Consider the following 20,273-nt stretch of genomic DNA (forward strand, 5'->3'; position numbering starts at 1 on the left):
AAATCTGTGACCCTTGTGAGTGAGCCGACAGCCATCAGCTGATTTTTCTCACCATGACACAGAATGCAGAATTCTTCCTGGTGGCCTTCAAACATTTCCTTGGACATTGCTCTTCTGCCTAGAAGATACATAGTACCAACACCAGTCTCAATGCAGGGCTTTGCTAAAGGGTTTACCATATTCCCCCTTCTCTCTCCCAAGGGCACTAGTACCCAAATAGGTGAGTCAGGTCACTCATACCTGTAACTCTCCCATTCTCTTTCTCTAGTTTCTAAATTCTACTTCTCTTAGTGAAAGGGAATTCTCCTTTCTTGTCATAAAGAAACTTCCCCTGCAAAATAGTCTCTGTTCTCTTTATGCTTAGTGTCATGTAAATACAATACTCTAAGAGTTGAAAGAACCAAGCCCAGACTTTTGAATGTAAAGGGAAGTATGGGGGATTTATAAAACACTTTTATTCTTTAACAAAGAGTGGCTTTATGACTACAGTCTTGCAATCAATTAAAAAATGTCAGCCTGGGGACTCAGAGAAGAATAAAAGACCTGTTTGTACTGTATCTACCCTCACCCTGAATCAATACATGCCATTTACCGGATGATTGATTCAACAAATCAGGCAGCCACTACACACCTAAGGACTAAGGAACAAAAAATAAAGAAAACACTGATTTAATACCTGAAAAATACTATTTTTTACCTTTTCTATAGTAAATTTTTGCGTGACGATTGACTTCCATCATATTCTTCTCTTTTCTCCTAGCATCCGCATGGCCTAGTTGTAAAAGATAGTAAGATCTAAGATGTATAGATTACATGAGGTATGTCAGGCACTGCTCTCATTGCTTTAAACTCATTTAATCCCCACAACAATGCAGTATGGTTTATCATTACCTTCATTTTACAGAACGGAAAGCTGAGGCCCAGAGAGATTAAGTAACTTGCTCAAGATCACATAGACATTTTATCTTGGCTAAATGAGTGGATCTTTAATTGTCAGCATTTTCAGCTGTGAAATAAGAATAACAATTACAATAACATAAATGAGACAGTATGTATAGTATTTCAGCAAAAGCTTCCCAGACCCAGATGGCCTAGGTTCAAATTCTATGTTTCCGAGTTACTGTCTGGTAACCCTGGGTTCCTTGACCTCTCTGTACCTCGGTTGCCTCAACTGTAAAGCAGGAACGATAATAAGTGTATTTTCCTCTGAAGATTATTATTAGGATAAAATAAATAAGCATAAGACTTGAACCAATATCTGGTACACAGCAAGTGATCAACAAATGTTACTATTTCCAAAGGCCTACCCTACCTTATCTGAAATTCTGGCAGCAAGGAGAATTTTGGAATTTGGACTCCTTCACATTTTACACATGGGATAGAGTCCACATAGCATTATGGAGTATACCCAATGAGGTCACAGAAAACACCATGACCAAACATTGAGACTTCTGCCTCAAAATGCATGAATATTCAGGCTGAGTGAGAAAGATAAAGATGAAAAACAGCCTATGGCAGTTCAGTTCAGGTTTTGCTACTGAATCAATCATCGGAAAATGTTAGTTTTCAGAGACTTTTTATTTTATAATTTCAGATGAGGTATTTTTGGCTATATTATTTTATATTATAATTAAAGAATGTGACCTATGTAAGCAAAGCTAAGCACAATGTCTGGTATATAATAAGCTCTCTATCAGTGTGCATTTGCCATTGATTTTGAAATTAATACCATTTGCATTATTACTATATTAAAATATCTATAGTTGGAACAGCATCTTCTTAGTTATTTTACATATTCTCCTAGTCATTTCTCCACATAACTTCCTGTAAAGTTCTCAGATTTCCTTATTCTATTATATTTTATGGCTGGGCATGGAGATCCCCTTTATTTCATCTGCCTTCCTTGGTGACCAGTCCCTTATTTGACTCCCCAACCTTGTCTCTGTGATAGGATCAGTCACAGTTAAGGAAACAGCACAATCTCGTAGTAAAAAGGAAAAAATGAATATAATAAGGGCTGTCATTTATTACACATTTGCCTTGGGATCTGTACTAGATACTTTATATAATTCTCTCATTTTATCCTCCCTACTACTAAATGGAGCAGGTATTATCACTTTCATTTAGAGATTGAGAAACTGAGACACAAAGTAGATGATTTGCCTAAGGACTTTAGCAAGAAGTCCTTGAAATTGTTTGTGTGTCTTTTTGTCCCCTTCTATGAGAAAAGATCTTAGTTTATTCACATTTTCTAAAAGATACACACTGTTCCAAGATTTAAGGACCACTGAGACAATAGATGTTGTAAAAAGACTTGATATTTGTGCAGACTAATGGGTACTATTGATTCCCAATGCAGGTGAGATTTATTTACAAGTCTCCCCCTCAAACCTAGGCAGTATAGCTCCTAGGTCATTCAGCAAAGAAAGGGATTAAAAGACATCCCCAACAATAACGTTTCACCTATCTGAACCACAAGCTGCAGCCTTAACTACTCATTCCACCTTCAGCATTTTCCCCACAACTTCTGTTTTGTTCAGGCCCTACATCTGATTGTGTACTCTCCCTAGTCAGTCTCCTCACCAGATTACTCTCCTTTTAAACCAGAGGCCATGTTTAATTCTTCCTTCTAACCATCCCAAACTACAATGTTTTACACGTTGTGACTTTTTAATATGCTTTTGATGAAACAGAAACTAAAGCTGTATCTCAAGGGATATCTTAGACGGGCAATTCAACTTCAATTGTGTCCTTATTTCTCACAATAAAGACACAATTGAAAGACTGAAATTCAGCTACAGCTTTTACCTTTCTCTGAGCTCCCAGAAACTGAGGACGCAAAGATTTCTTGTCCAATAAGTGTAAAAGAAAATTTTAAACAGAATAAGTATTTCCTTAGGCAAATATCTGCTTAATTACTCCTATCTACCAGTCTCTGAAATCAGAAAATGTACTCTGCTCTTCCTCCAGTCCCTATATGTGTGAGGTTTGCTGTATATTCATTTATCTATTTATTTTATTTCTAAACAGACGAATGGGTGACTTCCCGTGGCTCCAATCGCCAGCCAAAAGGGCACCTGGACCGGTGTATTTTGTACAGAGAACCGCTGCTCCGGGGTGCCGATAAAGCAGCCGCGCGGGGCAAAGCAGTGGCGCTGGCCGGCACAGCCGCACTGGCCGAAACAGCCACTCTGGTGACCTGTGGATCTCCTCCGCCCGGGAATTTCCTAGTCTGTGGGCAATAAAAATGCGGCGTCCACTCACCCTCTGCGCTTTCACTGGGAGCGGCAATCCTGAGCTGTTCCTAAACGGCCATCTTCCCAAGCTCGACTATTTATTTTATTTCTTAGAGACAGAGTTTCACCTATCACCAGGCTGGGTGATAGTGGTGTGATGGTGGCTGGAGTGCAGTAGTGCAGTTGTAGCTCACTGGACTCAAGCGATCCTCCTGCCTTAGCTTCCCAAGTAGCTAGGACTACAGGTGTGCACAAGTACCCCTGGCTAATCAATTTTTTTTTTCTTTTTTTTAGAGACAATATCTTACTATATTGTCCAGACTGCATGTGTGAAGTTTAGATGTGTAGAAGTCAGTGGTGAATAGAAACTCTCAAAATCCAAACCAATTTGAAAATTAAAAAAAAAAAAATAGCAATCCACAGACAATCCCCCTCATTTCCTTATTTTCTGGTATAGCTTTTCTATGAAACACACATATAAAAATGATAGAATAAAAGCTTAGTTATAATGATATGACTTCATCTCAACATCTGTGGAACATGGACTATAAAGCTGTTTAATTTGAGTCTTTCTGTTCTCCAGAAATGATCTTTATCCCTTTTCCTTCAGTAAGGAGTTTGTTTGCATGAAAGTATGAGTCTTTATAATACACTGGCACTATTCTTTTTGCTTTCTTTGAAGACAATAAACTCTCAAATGTATGTTTCCGTGATTATTGAAGTATTTGCTGGAATCTCATTTTCACATGGAGAAATTAGGGGCAGTATAAAGTAGTGGGCGGGAAAGTTCTGGAACGTGTCTTACTTGTTTTTAATTAGACCACGACTCACAGATCAATGAAAATGGAAATGTTTCAAAAGAAAACTTTTATGTAATTGAGAAAATGTCAATTGTCTAGATGGAAAAAGTATTATTATGAAATCTTGTGGAGCGGCTGTAGGAAGAGGCAGGGCACTAAAAGAGGCCCTCAAGCTTCCCTTCGGCATTACCACTATCTACTATTTGATGTGTCAAACCATACTGCCCCTCTATTGAAAAGTGTGAATAAGTTTTTCATTTTTAGTTTGTAAGCATTGAGAAATAGAAGGCATTTCTTTTTATTCTTTCCTTTTGCTGTTTCCTAAGGTGATAATCTATTTACCTCACTACATAATCTGGGTACCACAAAGATACCAGAGAGTTCAGAATAGAAAATGTATGCCTACCCTTAATATTAGCCCATAAAACTCCTCAGATTGCATCTTGTAACTCTTTTCAAAGGAGTCCATCAAAAAGGTTATATTAAGTTAATCATATGTAGTTTTGTTTTTATAATAAAAGTCTGAAAAATCTGAGAAAACTCAGTTTTTTCTTTATCTGAGAACCGATTCTATAATAATAATACACTTGATCTTAGCCAAAAGGCCAAGAAATGATCTAAATAATAATAAGCACATACTAACATATTTCTTATTTTCTGAATAAAAAACTGAAACTGGAATAGTGAAATCATTTATCTAAAGTCACTCAGTAAAGGACTAAAATTTTGGACAAAAAGAGTTTCTTTTCACTTTACAAATAGTAAATCCAAACTTATTTAAATAATTTTTAAAAAATGTAACAAAGTTTAGTTTCTGTTTCTTCTTGTGTGCAGTAAACATTAAATTCTAAAACTCAAATATATTCTCTTTAATTTTTTTAATAGATAAATATATCAATGTTAAATATTCATATTGTTATACACTTCTGGTTTGTATATCAACTTTTAAATTAAATTTTTTATTACAAATCTAATACAAAAGAAAAGGGGGAGTATTAACAACAACAAAAAAGTGGCACATTCTAGTTTCCCAGTAGAAGAGAAGAGCACTTCCTCTTCTCAGGATGACCTAAGCTCCCTGGATGGTTGGCTCACATCTCATTAGAATTCGTTTCTCCCTCCAGCAGGGCAGTCATGTTGCTTCTCCCAGCGGCTGATTGGGCCTGTCTTTCTCAGGTTCTCAGCTGACCCCAGGTTATTACATTCCCAAGGCTAAAGACTTTCTTTTTTTCCAGTACTTAAACTTCACTTCTCTCTTTAGACACACAGGCTCCTTACTCTGAGAGTTAATATAGAAAGACTGCTGGATTATGGCTCTTTCAAACTGATGTCTGATCTATTCTCTCTCTTTCATTCCTGGGAGCAAATGGAGAAAGATATGTTTAATTCCTGATGTGACTTTAACCTCTATTGTCTCAGTTAATAGAATGGAAGTTTGAAATTTTGCACTAAAAATTTTTTTATTTCAACAAAGCAAGCATGCTTTGGAATGAATATTCACTGGAATGAATATTGCAAATGACACTGGAAAATAAAGGAATCATTGAACAAGAATTATATCACTAACGTATTTTATTTTAATACTATAGATATAGATTCTGCAAAAGAATGATATACTTCCTTAGTTCACATAGGAATGGACTAAAGTGTGTTTGGCGAGGGGTCATTTTTGTGGCTTACAACTCCGGAGGATTATTTTTGCAGCCTGTAGAACCAGACTGGAGAAACAAAGCTGAACATGCTTTGATGTCTAAATTCCATTGATAACTTTTAAGCAAAAAATAACAGTAGAGTGAGCTGTGGAAATAGTGGTGGAAGAGAGAGGATGTTTCAAGAAAAATATTTCACACAATTATTTAACATGGAGCTGATCAAACAAAATAAGATTGTGAACCATTTTTTTTTCCTATGGAAGAAAAAAGGATGTTTGCATTCTTAATTTTTCTTTTCAACTGAGTCCAAGTATGAAGAGTCTAAGGCTGGCTGAATCTTCCAGTACTCCTTCAGAGAGGCTTCATAGAGGAATTAAGAAAACCAATATTAGGGAAAGGAAGCTATTTTAATGGGAATGTGGAAAGCTGGGGAGAGGGAGACAAGAATATAAAACAAAGTCAAAAAGGGAAATATCTCCAAAAATCTAAATTTCTTCTCCTTTGCTGGCCATTTGCAACTCTGACTCAACTCTGATAAATTAAATGCAGTGGTTTTTAACCAAGCGTAAGCATTGGAACCACTCATGGAGCTCTGGCACCACACAGCTACCACAATGCCACCCTAGGGTTTCTAAATCAGAATCTCTGGAGGTGGGGCATGGGCATGATTCATTTTAAAATAATTTCCACCAGTTGTTCTAAAGCACATTACTTTTCTAGTGTAATCCCCATTTACCCCAGGCCTTACCCTGTTCTTACAAACTGAACCACAATACAACATAGCTCAGTCTCATGGCCCTGCGTATAATTGCAGAGTCTCATTTCTATATTTCTGTAGTCCCCAAATACATAGAACAGAGTTGGCAAGCCCTCCTTCCAGATCTTTCTGCCTGGCATCCCTTGTTGTAGGCTAATACAGACACTTGAGAGTGGTTCTTAACATTAGCTCCCTGTTCATAGTACCAACTCCTATCCTGGTGCAACCAGGATGTGTTATGCCCAGATATGATGAAAATGGTGCTCTTCCCTAACCTGTATCCTGCTTCATCCCTTTGGCCCCTAAGCCACATGATAGGTGCCTCTATGCCTGGGAAAAGAGAATCCTCAGTGTCCTTCTGCAGTCCCTGCCTCCATCAGGGTTCAGACCAACACCATGAGACCCATCAATAAAAAAGACAGCCTCTTGTCCACTCATATCCCTTTCCATCTCTACCCTCACACACCCTTTTATTTGAAGACACTTTCCTACTATTTAAATTATTTCACTCAAGTCACCTCTTTGAGATTTTAGCTGTACCTTTTAATCAAATCCACCAAAATTTAAAATCCCAGTTTAATTTGAGGTGATATCCTTATTACACATTATTCTTCTAAAATAATACCATTTCTTTCAAATAACCAAAATATAACTAAGTCCAAGCGGATCACATGTGTCAGGTTCAAGCCCCAGCTGAGGTTGGAGGGGAATAGGTGGGTGGGGGCAGTGAGCTAGCAGAACACTCAAGAGACAGCAGATAGATGAGACAAGGCTTTCTTCCGCAGTTCCCTCACAGTGTCAGTGTTACATTTATATACCTCACAAACCATAGTGGTTGAGAGCCAGGTAATGAGCTTCTCTATGTTATGTCTACACAGCTGTGATTTTGTAAAGCATGGGAATGTATGCCTGCACTCTAATCCTGCTGGGTCATGCAGGATGTTCACTTTGGCCTATGGCTGCCTGGCTGCAGCAAAGCCTTGTTTCTTACAACATGGTCTTAGATCAAGTGAGTTGGTAAATGTCAACCTCTATAGCTATCCAGAAAATGCAGTTAGTATCTGCGTTTTCAAACTCAAGGCCCAAGAACCCTTGGGATTGCCACATGGATGAGGGGAGAAAAAAAAGTGTTGAGAGGACATTTGATAGAATATGTTTTCTCAGATCTACAATAAAAAACAAAACAAAACAAACAAACAAAAATCGATTTGAAAACTCCCTGTATCATGGCAGCAGTTCACAATCTCCTTCCCTATTCTTTGCTCCCTGCCTCGTTTCCACTTCCTAAATCTTCTTCCTAGAGTTTTTCAACTTTGCAAATGATTCCACCATCCAGCCAGTTCTTCAAGCCAAACACTGCTTGTCAAATTTGGCTCTTTCTTCTCCTTCTCCTCTCCTCCAACAACAAATCTATAACCAAGTCCCATCAGTTCTATGCTCTAAATTTCTACTGATTTTATTTCCTTCTCTTCATTTCAACTGTCTCTAATCCAGGCTGACATCATGACTTGCTGAGACTAATGCAATAAGCCACAGCTGATTTTCTCACATCCACTTTTATACCCTGAAAATGTTTTGTCTAGTATAATCAGAGTAATTTTTAAAAAATATCTGTCTCCTCTGCCCTTAAAAATCTTAAAATCTTCCTAAATCCTCTGAACATCAGAGTCTTCAACTATAAATTGGGGATAAAAATTCCTAAATTGATGGTTACTATAAGAATTTAAAAGATTATAAAATATATGTATAGAGATTATGTATGTAAAAAGCCTAATACTGTACTTCACTTGGCATATGTTAGAAGGTATTATGCTTATCAGTTTTCTTTCTAAGGCAACTGAGGACACGTGACTAAATGGAGAAACAAATTTCATTTTAGCTCTAAACCCTTATGATGCTGCGTTATACAAAGAAGCTGGGATGTACCTAAATTTTAAACTTGATGTCATTTTTTTTTGTTTTCCATTGGTAATAAAATTCGGAACCAGAGGGACACAAATATGACTCATGTAAGGTTATGTCAAAGGTGATAAAAATCACGTTTGTCTTCATACTGTACTCTGCCAGCTTCAGCTCTGTCATCTTTTCTTCTGCTGGCTCATGGGTTGCTGATGGATTGTTCAAGCGGGGGTCAAAAGAAGAGAGTCAGAGCTTCAAATAAGTCACCTTAAAACAAATTCACATGAGAGATTTCATATAAGTGCCCCTCATCTAATCTTTGCCTCACTTTTACTTTGTAATGAGGAAGGGGTTTCTAAAGGTGAAACTCATGGGTCGGGTTTTTCAAGTTGACACTGAAGAAGAGAGAGAAGAACAATCAGAAAGAGTCATAACAGATGGTCTTCTGAGAAAGGTAATACTTTTTAAATTGAATTGAACTGAATTGAATTGAAGGAGCCTCTAGGGTTTTCCTCCACAAAAATCTGAGGGTCAAGACACTGAGGAGTGAAAAGTTTGCAGTATTTTCTGTGGCTCCTAAAATTATTTCATATCTTCTTTATCTGTATGTATACAAAACCAGTAAATGGGCTAGTTACTGCATGTGCAGCAATTATTGGAAAAAGGAGAAGAATAAACAACAGACAAAACAGAAAGAAAAGCATGTTCCTCAGCACCCACTTTGAGATTCCCAATGAAGATATGAAATATACATATATATGTATATATACAGCACCTTCTTCCAAATGCATATGTCTATGCTCTGCTCTTTCCCTGATCTTTTCCAGATTCTAAACTTCAATCCTTAAAAGGAAGCCCTTGGTTCAATCATCCATCACATGCTCAACCACCCCAGAGTTTCTGCAGATGTGTGAATCGCACCATTTCTTCTTCTTTCTGTAGTACATAAACATGTCTCTCTCAATGAGTGAAGCATAAGCTTCCTTGATTCTTGAAGATAAACAAAAAAATTAACAATGAAGTTTGAGAGGTACCCTCAGGGCTGCTTCCTACAGTTTAAATCTGTCTTCATCCATAATTTGGAGGTAGAAGGCCTACCTTGTTGGTTGTTATAAGAAACAGAGATATAAATGAAAACATTACACATAGTAATCAGTTACATTTTTCCCTTTATAAAGTTCAATTATGTCCCAAAATTGGACATTGCAGGCATAGCTCCAGAACAAGTATCATAAGGATACTTAAAATACCCAACATACATGGTCCCAACATACATGTTTTAAATGTCATATAATTGAAGCACATTTTTAACAACCCATTAGACTTCCAAGGACATATTTGGCTTTCTGTTATGAATTCCAGTATTTAAAAATCTTGGGAGAAAGTCTTCTGTAATATAGTATGTCAAATGCAAGCTTTGTTTTGTTTATTTATACTAAATAGCCTCTAACCCCAGTCCACTATGTTGTGGACAAGATTTATTTATAAAGTCTTCAGCCAAAGATAGAGTTCCTTGGGTTCTGAGTATACATGAACTTTCCTCCAGCGAATTATTTTTGGTTGGTTTTTCTGATGTGACTTTGATTTTGCATGTTTGTCATTTATGTTTAGAAAAAAAATACGTAGTTATGAAAAGAATTTTTTCCAGTGAGAGGATTTTCATTTGAGTATCATAATTAGAACTAAAATTAAATGTACTGAATATATTCACATATAGATTATAAATTCTGTAGATAGTGACATGATTCTTATATCATAAGTAGGTCATAAATTTATATAACTTTTGCAATATAATTTTCAAATAAAATATAATTTTCAAAATGTTTAGTGAGCTCAGCTGGCCCATCCCTTGAAGAGCACTCAAATTTCCTCCCTGGGAATATCAGAAATCACACACAAATTTCCTATCTTTTAAAATGTAGGAAAATTCAAGTTTCTCTTGCTAAGTGAAGTACATGCTATTCTTCAAGATAATTGTCATGTGACTATTTTGAATAGCTATCTAATCTTGTATTCTTACCAAGAGAGAATATTATTTGAAAGGAAACTGTATTTGTATGAGATGTGGGGAGGGAGATTCTAAAAGTATGAAAATTCCCATCCAAATCTTCAGCATTTTATCAAAACCAGGTAATTTCAGAATATTAATAAAACTAAAAATGCCAGGTGTGGTGGCTCATGCCTGTAATCCCAGCAATTTGGGAGGCCAAGGCAGGTGGATCACCTGAGGTCAGGAGTTCAAGATCAGCCTGGCCAACATGGTGAAACCCCATCTCTACTAAAAATACAAAAATTAGCTGGGCATGATGGTGGGCCCCTGTAATCCCAGCTACTCGGGAGGCTGAAGCAGGAGAATCACTTAAATCCAGGTGGTGGAGCTTGCAGTGAGCCAATATCTCACCATTGCACTCTGGCCTGGGCAACTAGAGTGAGACACCATCTCAACAAAATGAAATAAAATAAAACTAAAAAGTAAGGTAGGCATATTTGAGAGTAATATTCATCATATTCATTTTACCATTCATTTTGATACTACTCTTTGTAAAAGCATTCATCAAATTATTTCCTAATTGAGATATTAATATATAAAATTTTATGTAGTGGAAAGCCACTTTCTACAGGAATCTGATTCAACTATAGATTTAATGTTATGATAAGGAATTGCCTACTCTTGAGACTACTAGCTATGCCTAATAACATAACCACAAACACATTATACTAATTAAAATGCTTTTATATACATTACCATTTATCATTTAACCAAATATAGTTATGGACTTCAGTGAATTCTTTTAATTGGTCAAAATGTAAAAAACAAAACAAAATAAAACTATATTTATATCTCTTATTAGCAGTTCACTGATAAACTTTCCCAGAAGAATAAACATAAGTTTTAAACAAATATATCAAAAAAGTGGTTTCTCATTTGAAGACAAAAATGCACATATCATGGCTACTATGAATCTTACTTCATTCATCATTTTAAATATATAAAATACCATCTGCAATATAACCTGAATGGGGTCACCCAGGGAATTGGCCAGATATCACAAAGCTTAGGGACTAGAGCCTGACATGTTAAAACCAGGCTAGGAGTTCTGCAAGAAAGAGCCAAAACCCAGAAAGGAAATGGAGTGTCGAAATCATTGGTCTTAAAAAGCATGACAAGTCATAACTGGAAAAACCAAGTACGAACAACAGAACCATAGTCTGGATCGGGGCTGGCAATGAGAATTTAATCCAAGGGGCAAATAATAGGTACAAGTGGAATGGAATGGGAACATGCAGAAAGTCCTGGAATTACTGGGCATGGAATTAGAGTGTGCACTGTACACCTTCATCAGTCAGCTGGTACAAAGGTATGAGGGTAAACATCTTATCTGAAATATTCAAACTAAGTTTTTAGGAATCACATTCTGTAGTAAATATTTATAAGTGGCCAGACGTGGTGGCTTACTATTGTAATCTCAGCACTTTCGGAGGCCAAGGCAGGCAGATTGTCTGAGGTCAGGAGTTTGAGACTAGCCTGGCTAACATTGTGAAATCCCATCTCTACTAAAAATAGTAAAAATTAGCTGGATGTGGTGGCGCATGCCCGTAATACCAGCTAGTCGGGAGGCTGAGGCAGGAGAATCACTTCAATCCAGAAGTCGGAGGTTGCAGTGAGATCACACCACTGCACTCCAGCCTGTGAGACAACAAGACTCTGTCTCAAAAAATAATAATAATTATATATAAGTACTTGGAATGATTATTAAATATCTACTAAATTAAAAGAAAATTATTTACACATCATTTTGAAGATGCAGAAGCTTAAATTCTTCATTCTGATAGACAAGATGAAGGAAGTATTTTATAAAAGCAGCAGACCTAGAAGTTTGACTGCAAATGATAAATACTAAAAATTATTTGTTGATTGAGCAATGAACTATTTCTGATTTGTTGCGATTTAGAATATGTCCTTTAAAAGTCTTATCATGGCACTTTTAGGAAGTAAAGAAATAATTGCTACAGTGTAAGGGAACTTTTTGTTGTTGTTCTCCCTTTTACCTACATGTGATGATATAATTCCAGCAGAGCCATTTACATGATTCTGAATTCTGACTTTAATTATACATATAGGGTCTTTTTAAACTCAGAGCTGTGCTTAATTGCCCCTCCTTTTACTTTTCGCAGAGGATGTTTCTGCCTTGTGTTACTTTTGATTTGTAAAACATACATTTTTCTGATACATCAAACTGTGTTTCATGGGGTTAAAGGAACATAACTCCCCTTTAGAAATGTCAGTTTGTACAGGAAAATAAGATGGTAAAATAGCTATTCAGAGGCAAGTTTTCAAAATGCGTATCTCTATTGATTCAGTGTGAATTAGCTTGATTCACAAATCAAACTCCAGAACTAGTAGTAGGAAAATAAATTGAAGAGCACGAAAAAAGAATAGAAACATGCAGAACACTTCTATGGGCCCGAAAAATCAAAAGTGATACTTTACTGCAACTTGACACCAACATGTGTCTAATTAAATACTTGAAATAGCATTGTTATTCAGAGACAAGTATGCAGATTAAAACTTAAAGGTAAAATTTCCCCAACTAATACTAATACAGAAAGCCATTTTTCCTCTGCTTTTTTCCTTACTCCTATCCCACATGGTAGAATTGACCTTCACTATTTATTGGCCCAGAAAGAGAAATCACACACTGCCCCAAAGGCTGACCTGCCAAGAGCAGGAAATAGTTATTCTGGGAACTAAAGAGCATTGACGAGTCTTTCGAAAATTGCACTTACACTTCCTGGTTTCCTTCTTTCAGCTCCTATTTTTCTATGCAAATCAGGGCAGAGGGTTTTTTCCTAGTCTCAGGGCAGGCAACGATGTGGCCGCTGTAGACATGAGCGATTGAAGGATATGGTGATGTTGATTCAATTAAAGTCTGATCGTGAATAAAGGGTTCAGGGAGCTAGATTCTTCTATTCCCAAAACAGTACATTTTTGCACTTTTCTCAGATGCTGCATTGGAAATTTAATGTCAGTTGTATGTATTTGTTTGTGCAACTAGGTGTTTTCCAATATCCTAAGAGATTGCTAAAATAAAAAATAAAATAAATAAACACACAGATACTTGCACATAGTGGAGATACAAACAGACCAAATGAGTTGTAGTAAAGCTTAGTTGAATCTTCAAACTAAAAAGATGACATCATCATCAGCAAAAAAAAATCTTCAGAATCAGACTGCCTGAAACCTCACGTAAGGTAGAGGTACCCAAACTGATTTTTATCCAACGTAGCCTTAGAAATTGTCAGGAAAAGACTTTTAGAGACTGTCTGCTTAGCTTCAACTGTCAAAAAAAAATAAAATAAAACAGTAATGCTAACCTTATCTAACCTTCCTCCTACCTCACTTCCATCTCCCACCAAACACATGTGTGCATGCACAAACACACATATTCATGAATAGGAATGGTCCCTGCAATACTTAACACCCTCTGGACAAGGTCAGTCAGTGATTCTTCATTTATCTTCCTTGTACTCTTTCCTTAGGCCAGAGATTGAAGATTTGAACATATGTACACACTCGCTTGGCTAACAGTCCAGCAAATTCCAGTACTCTAAGGATTAACTAATCACTTTATTTCTTTTGGAAGACTCTGCTATAACTGAAGCCCAACATTTTGTTTATCTTCCACTGTTTATCTTCTGAGGAGCACGCTCCAGCGCACTCACCATGAGAAAGTACCTGCTGTGTGGAAATGTGTTGTAAGATTGTGAGATGTGAAGCCTTTTTGGAGGAAGAGCAGTTATTATCTAATTTTAAAAAGTTTTGTTCCTTTGTAGAAGTCGACAATATGTAAGATTCTTAGAGATTTTAAACAAATTCAACTTTATTGATGTAGCCTTTTTAGTCCCTTTTTAGTGTATAATGTTAAACAGATCCACCTTTATGGTAAAACATAACAAATGTAACATGACATAACATAACATAACATAACATAAAACATAACATAACATAGCAAACATTTATGGTAAATGAATATTTGAAATTCATAAATATACACAAATTCCTTTTAAGTTAATTGCTTTGACCTGCTCTTCCTACGACAATACTTTTTGGAGAACTGCTGAAAAATAGTAAAAGAAACACTTATGTTTCAGAGCTCTTTGTTTCCCTGGTCAGGTGGTTGTGTGGGTTCTAAAGAATAATGCAAAGATTCAGTGGCAGGAAGCCAAAAAGAGAATAAAGAAAAGCAAAGATGACATAAGAAACAACTCCACAAGCTCTCCCATTAATCCATGAATGACTGAATATGGATTATTAGTGAGCTTATTTCTTGTTTCATTTAACAACTAAAGATGAGTAGCTTTGCAAAATTTTGTAAGGCACGATTGAATGAAGGCTTTCTCAAAATTCTGAAGTCCCTATTCTTTTCCTCCAGATTAATGTCGACACTAGAACCGTTTAACGTAATATGTCATTAAGAAAAGAAATTAGTAAAATTTTAGTTTCTTCTCTAGATACAGTTTCATGAAAATAAATAGAAAATAAAGGAAATTCAGTGACTCTGTTCCTTGGTGTAATAGCTAGATTTTTGGCATTCAAATGTAAACAAATAATTCTAATATGATGTAAGTGCTACATTCAAAATGCATGTTATAAGAAGACAGATTTAAAATGTTATCAAGGGCAATGAAAATATACATTTTTAGCATTTATTTGACTTACATGTTATTCAGTTAATGTTTGATATTCAACAAACATTTATTGATTGTATATGTCAAATATTTACATTTTAACAATGCCAGCTTTTATCCCAAATTCTCTTTTGAAACAAAGATTATTAAATAACTGAGAATTCATGGAGAAAGATGATGATTTGCCTTGGGAACATCAGAGGGAGAAAGAAATCAGAGGCCTAAGTAGGATGAGAGGTGTGTCAGTAAACATTTTACAACAGGTTCTGCACTACCCTGATTTGTAGTGTTTTATACCAATTAGCATAGTATAAATATGAACAGATGTCTGATTTCAAGCTACCAACCTGCCATTACTGAATGCAGAGTCAGAAAGAGATGCACACAACACATTCTCCTAATCCATTATGAGCTTGCTGTATGTAGCATAACACTGTTAATAGCCACCAGACAATGGCTTTCTAGGGTCACCCGATGACTTTATTTATGACTACATAACAGTTAGGATTGAGAGGCTGAATAGCTTTGCAGAGTGACTCATAATTGCCCATAGACATATTTATATAGGACCCCATCATGTTTATCTCTTTTCTTCTCTGCATTTTAGAGCATCCACTCCCATATCCTGGCTCTCATTAGCCCTCTGCTACATTGAACAGCTGACCTCTGTTACTGTAAAGAGAAAAGTAGCTTCTGCTTTGGGAAGCTAGCAATAAGTTTGAGCTACTTCAGCAAAATGCTTCCTTTCCCGTTTTTTCAAACAGAATGTTAAAAAGATATATAGTCATGGATAAGATTTAATAAAATTAATAAATATTTCTGCTTCATCAAGGATATTCTTAAAGAATGCTTGCAGTTTTTCACTGGGAACATGTGGAAATTAAAAATTTGATGACTATAAGCACAGTTTAGTGCCTCAACCTTGATTAGAGCTAAATTTCCAGAACTATGACTTTTGTACCAGCAGTGAAAGTGTCAAAACAATTTAAAGGGCCAATAATAGCTTAGGGTAATTATGAAAATAATTTTTACTTTGCAGAACTCATGAAAGGATCTCCAAGAACCTCTAGGGGCCCAGAGACAACACTCGGAGTACAACCACCTTTGTCCAAAGTCACAAACGTGTCTTGGTTTGGTTATTGCCTCCTAACCAGGTTCCCATATTCATTCTGGCTACCTTGTAATCCATTTACCAACAAAAGCCAAACTGAGCTTTTAATAAGACAATTCTACTCATGTCATTTTCTATTCAAAATCCATTTATGGCTTCCCATTAGTCTTCGGGTAAAATTTAAACCTTCACCATGGCTGAGAGAGATTTTACTATCTGCTCCCTGGCTATTACCCAGCCTCATCTTTCCTGGATCTCTTTAATCTATTTGCAACAGCCACTCTTGCTTCTTTATGTTTTTCAAACATTGCAAATTTATTCTTGCCCCCTGAGTCCTTGCACATGCTTTTTGTTATTGTTGTTCTTGTAATGCTTTGTCCATGTTTTATTTACCTAATCTGACCCATCCCTTAGCTATCAGTTTAAACCCCACTCTAAGAGGCTTTCCTTACCTGAATTCCGTCAGATTAGGTTCCCCCTCATATGCTTTAACAAACAGTCTTGTAACTATGTAATTAATGTAGTATTTATTTTTGAGGTCCTCCATGAGACTATAATTGCTCTCAAGGAAAAGGCTATCTTGCTCTCTGTCGTGTCCTTAATGCTTGGCATACATTAAAGGCCTCTAATGTTGTCTGATTTTACCTAAAGGTGTCACCTAAAATGGGAATGAAGGAATTGGAAGATTATCTACACATAAGTATCAGTCTGTCTGCACTTTTGAACATATACAACACTGACTTGTGGCCTTTCAAAGGAACAGGAAAGCACTTTAATCTAGCTTTGAAGTACTTGACAGAAAAAGAAAGAAAGGGAGGAAGGAAGGAAGAAGGAAGGAAGGAAGGAAGGAAGGAAGGAAGGAAGGAAGGAAGGAAGGAAGGAAGGAAGGAAGGGAAAATTAAGCAAACTGGAAGGTGCAGAGAAGACAGTCTCTCAATCCCAAGAATTCACAGTTACGATTATGAAAGACAGGTCAGGATAACTGTACTCAAAATTGAAATTCAACCCTAGTAATGAAGATTTTGTTGCAGGAATAAATCTGTTATACCGTAATCCCTCTTTCACTTAAGATGCTGACTCTCCAAGGAGGTTGCTGAGTTCTTCATTCAAATAGACTCAGACTATCTGTATACAATGTCCAGGAAATTTCTGAGCTTTAGCAGTAGGCAGAGCTTAGTCTCAAGCACGTATTTCTACTACACTTTATCCACTCATTTCATTCCCTTATTTATTCCTCCATGCCAGATAAATACTGAAGTCTTGTTCTAACTCTGAGTTAAGCCTGTACTTCTTGACTTTCTGAAAAAATTACCATGCTCCCAAGCTTAACCCTACAATAAGTTCTTCACTTCTAGAAAATATGTGGCTCTCAATTAAAGAAATGTGCCAAAAATTAAGTAAATCCAGGAAGGCTCAAAGTTCTTCTGCAGATTATATTCACTATGATTTGAACACGCCTTAGGCTAGGTGATAACCAGTATCTAACTGGATACAGTAGCCTAAGAAGATACCATTAGAAATTATAATTTCATTTATTTATGTTTTGCTCAGTTCAAACTACCATATTAAAATGATTCAAGGCCTCCTAAAATACTCCTGCAAATATCCTCCATTAATTTTACTCAAGATAAAATAGATGCATTTTACACAATGCAGTGTATGAACAATTCTTAGTAAGTTGTAAAGCGCAGGGTCACTTGGTGCCAAAAAAGTGAAAGCTTTGCTTAAATGGCTAAATATTTTATTATGAATGTCTCAACTACACTTAGAAGCAAATATGAGACATTATTTCCTGCAGTATTTTTCCCAAAGCTAAAGTTTGTTTTAATAAGACAAAGATTAAACACTGCAGTGAATTATGTCTGCACCAATGTGCAAACACCTTTTTCTTTTTGCTTGTCCTTGCAAATTTTTGAAGTCTGATATTTGTTACATCATGTTTGAAAAAGAGACAGATTAAAGTGAAGCTTGAAAAAGAGAAGATGGTGACTGGAAGAGTTCTAATTACAGTGACATAACATAATTGGGTCAGCAAGAGGGTAAGAATGAATGCATTTATAATGGAAATGGGAACTTTTCTGGAACATAGCTGAAACTGTGCCATTGCCTTGGAAACCCACTCAGATATAATCAGTCATTTTTTTAGACTACGTTTGAGACAGGAATCCCAGGTTGAAAAGTTCAGAGTAGAATGTTAGCATCTAGGGGAGAGCTAGTGGTTGTGTTGGAAACCTAGAAATCAAGAGACAACTGAAAGGGCTGATCACCGAAAGGAAGAAAGCACCAGAAATTACAGCCCTGTAAGTGTGGAAACATAAAGAAAAAATTCAATCTTCTGCAGTAGTGAAATTTCCTTGTTATTTAAAAATTTGGAATATACCTGTGTCCATTTATATTTGTTCTTTCTAATTTTCTTTTCTATGTGCAGCATTTAATTTTAGGCTAATTACTCAACTGATGAATCACATAGTACTTCCCAGTACTATTCTACCTCCTTTGAGGAGATTTTCACTCACCAAAAGCTATAAAATGAAATTACTCATCTATGATTTGTCACAGACAACTTACTTGATCACATAAAAGCTGACTGTGCAATTTATGCATTATCCTGCTTCTTGCTTTTGCTTTCTTTTTTGTCTCCTTTAGGCTTGCTTTGTCCATCATTAGCATCTTCTCCAGAGCTAGAGTAAGGGGACAAGCAAGGCTTAAAACAGTCTAGCCATGGTATTTATTAGTGGATGGCTTTGAAGAGGGTCCAGAAAACAAAAGTTTGCCAGCAAAAGTGAGGTTTGTAAATTATCCACAAATCTAATTGATTCTTGTGATCAATTCTCCCTTTTATCAGAACAGCACTGTCTAAAGGAGCTTTTCTGTGATGACGAATATATTCTGTATCTATGCTATTCGGTGTGGTTGCCATTGGTGCAATTAACAGAATTTTTTATTTCATTTTAATAAATTTAAATTTAAATAGCCACACATAGCTAACAGCTATCAGACAGAACAATGCAGCTCTAGAATATGCCTTTCTAATTATCACATCCAGCTGTACAATATAATTTCATTAACTCCAAATCTACTCTTTTGGAAACCATAGTCATTTGACATAGATTGAACTAGTCTACCACTGACATTTGCACATTGAAGAAAATGTCTGTTAATTACATTAATATAAAAACCATTATAGGTCAAAAATTCAGTTTTCATAGGGGCAGGAGCTAGTTATAAGAACTAGCATAGAACTATTAGAATCATTCATAAATTAATATAGATAATTGATAATAAATTTGTTAGATAATGAATCATGTAATGTGAAGCAGGTCTAAAGGAAACTTGAAGGTAGCCTTTATTTATTTATTTAAACTGTATATGCCAGACACTGGACTGGTGCTGCAGATTTTTTTAAAAGATTAGCCATCAAGAGGCTCACTTTTATTTTTAAAAATATCATTAACACTTTTTCTAATGTATTTCATATTTCATACTTTTTATATAAGTAGTACAAAACTTTTCCCAAATTAGCACAAAATAATGATATTTTCAATATTGTATCTAATTGTATTTTGCACTGATTGTTATTTATATGAGTTATTTTAGTATACTATATTAGCATATTGTATAGTCTTACGGTATATCTGCATGTATACAACACATATGTAATGTTGCAAATTTTCTTTACAGATTTAGGTAACAGTTTAAAAAAATTTCTTGTATTTAAACCCTGATTTAGTTTTGTTTACCGCATGTAGCACTTATATATAAATATAAGTATATATACTAATATAAATATTGCATTATTTACAGTAAGTACTAGTAAAACTATACTTCTATGAGTATAACCATATAAGTTATAGTATAACTTTATGTATACTTACATAGCCATAAGAATAAACAAAAAAAGAACATAAATATTAATATATGTACTAATATAAGGATACGTTCTAATAGTTTCTTCTTTTAATTTCCTGCACTAGTATTGTTTTAACACCAAATATGTACAATCATTAATAAAAATGACTTGATTCATACTTAATGAAACTTGATATGTTAACTTTTCCAGGAATATTGATGTCGGGCTATAGAGCCAGACAGCCAGGCTATTCATTGCCCAGCTTTCTCACATACTAA

The 20,273-nt window shown here is 35.7% G+C and overlaps 1 pseudogene; it reads right to left on the minus strand.

Annotated features, from left to right (window-relative positions):
* Positions 1-4,551: 4,551 nt before the first annotated feature.
* LOC116560931 lies at positions 4,552-4,653 on the minus strand (annotated as a pseudogene).
* Positions 4,654-20,273: the final 15,620 nt, after the last annotated feature.

The sequence above is a fragment of the Sapajus apella genome, unplaced genomic scaffold, assembly GCF_009761245.1.
Source record: "Sapajus apella isolate SASKATOON/1434 unplaced genomic scaffold, GSC_monkey_1.0 scaffold27, whole genome shotgun sequence".
NCBI lineage: Eukaryota > Metazoa > Chordata > Mammalia > Primates > Cebidae > Sapajus > Sapajus apella.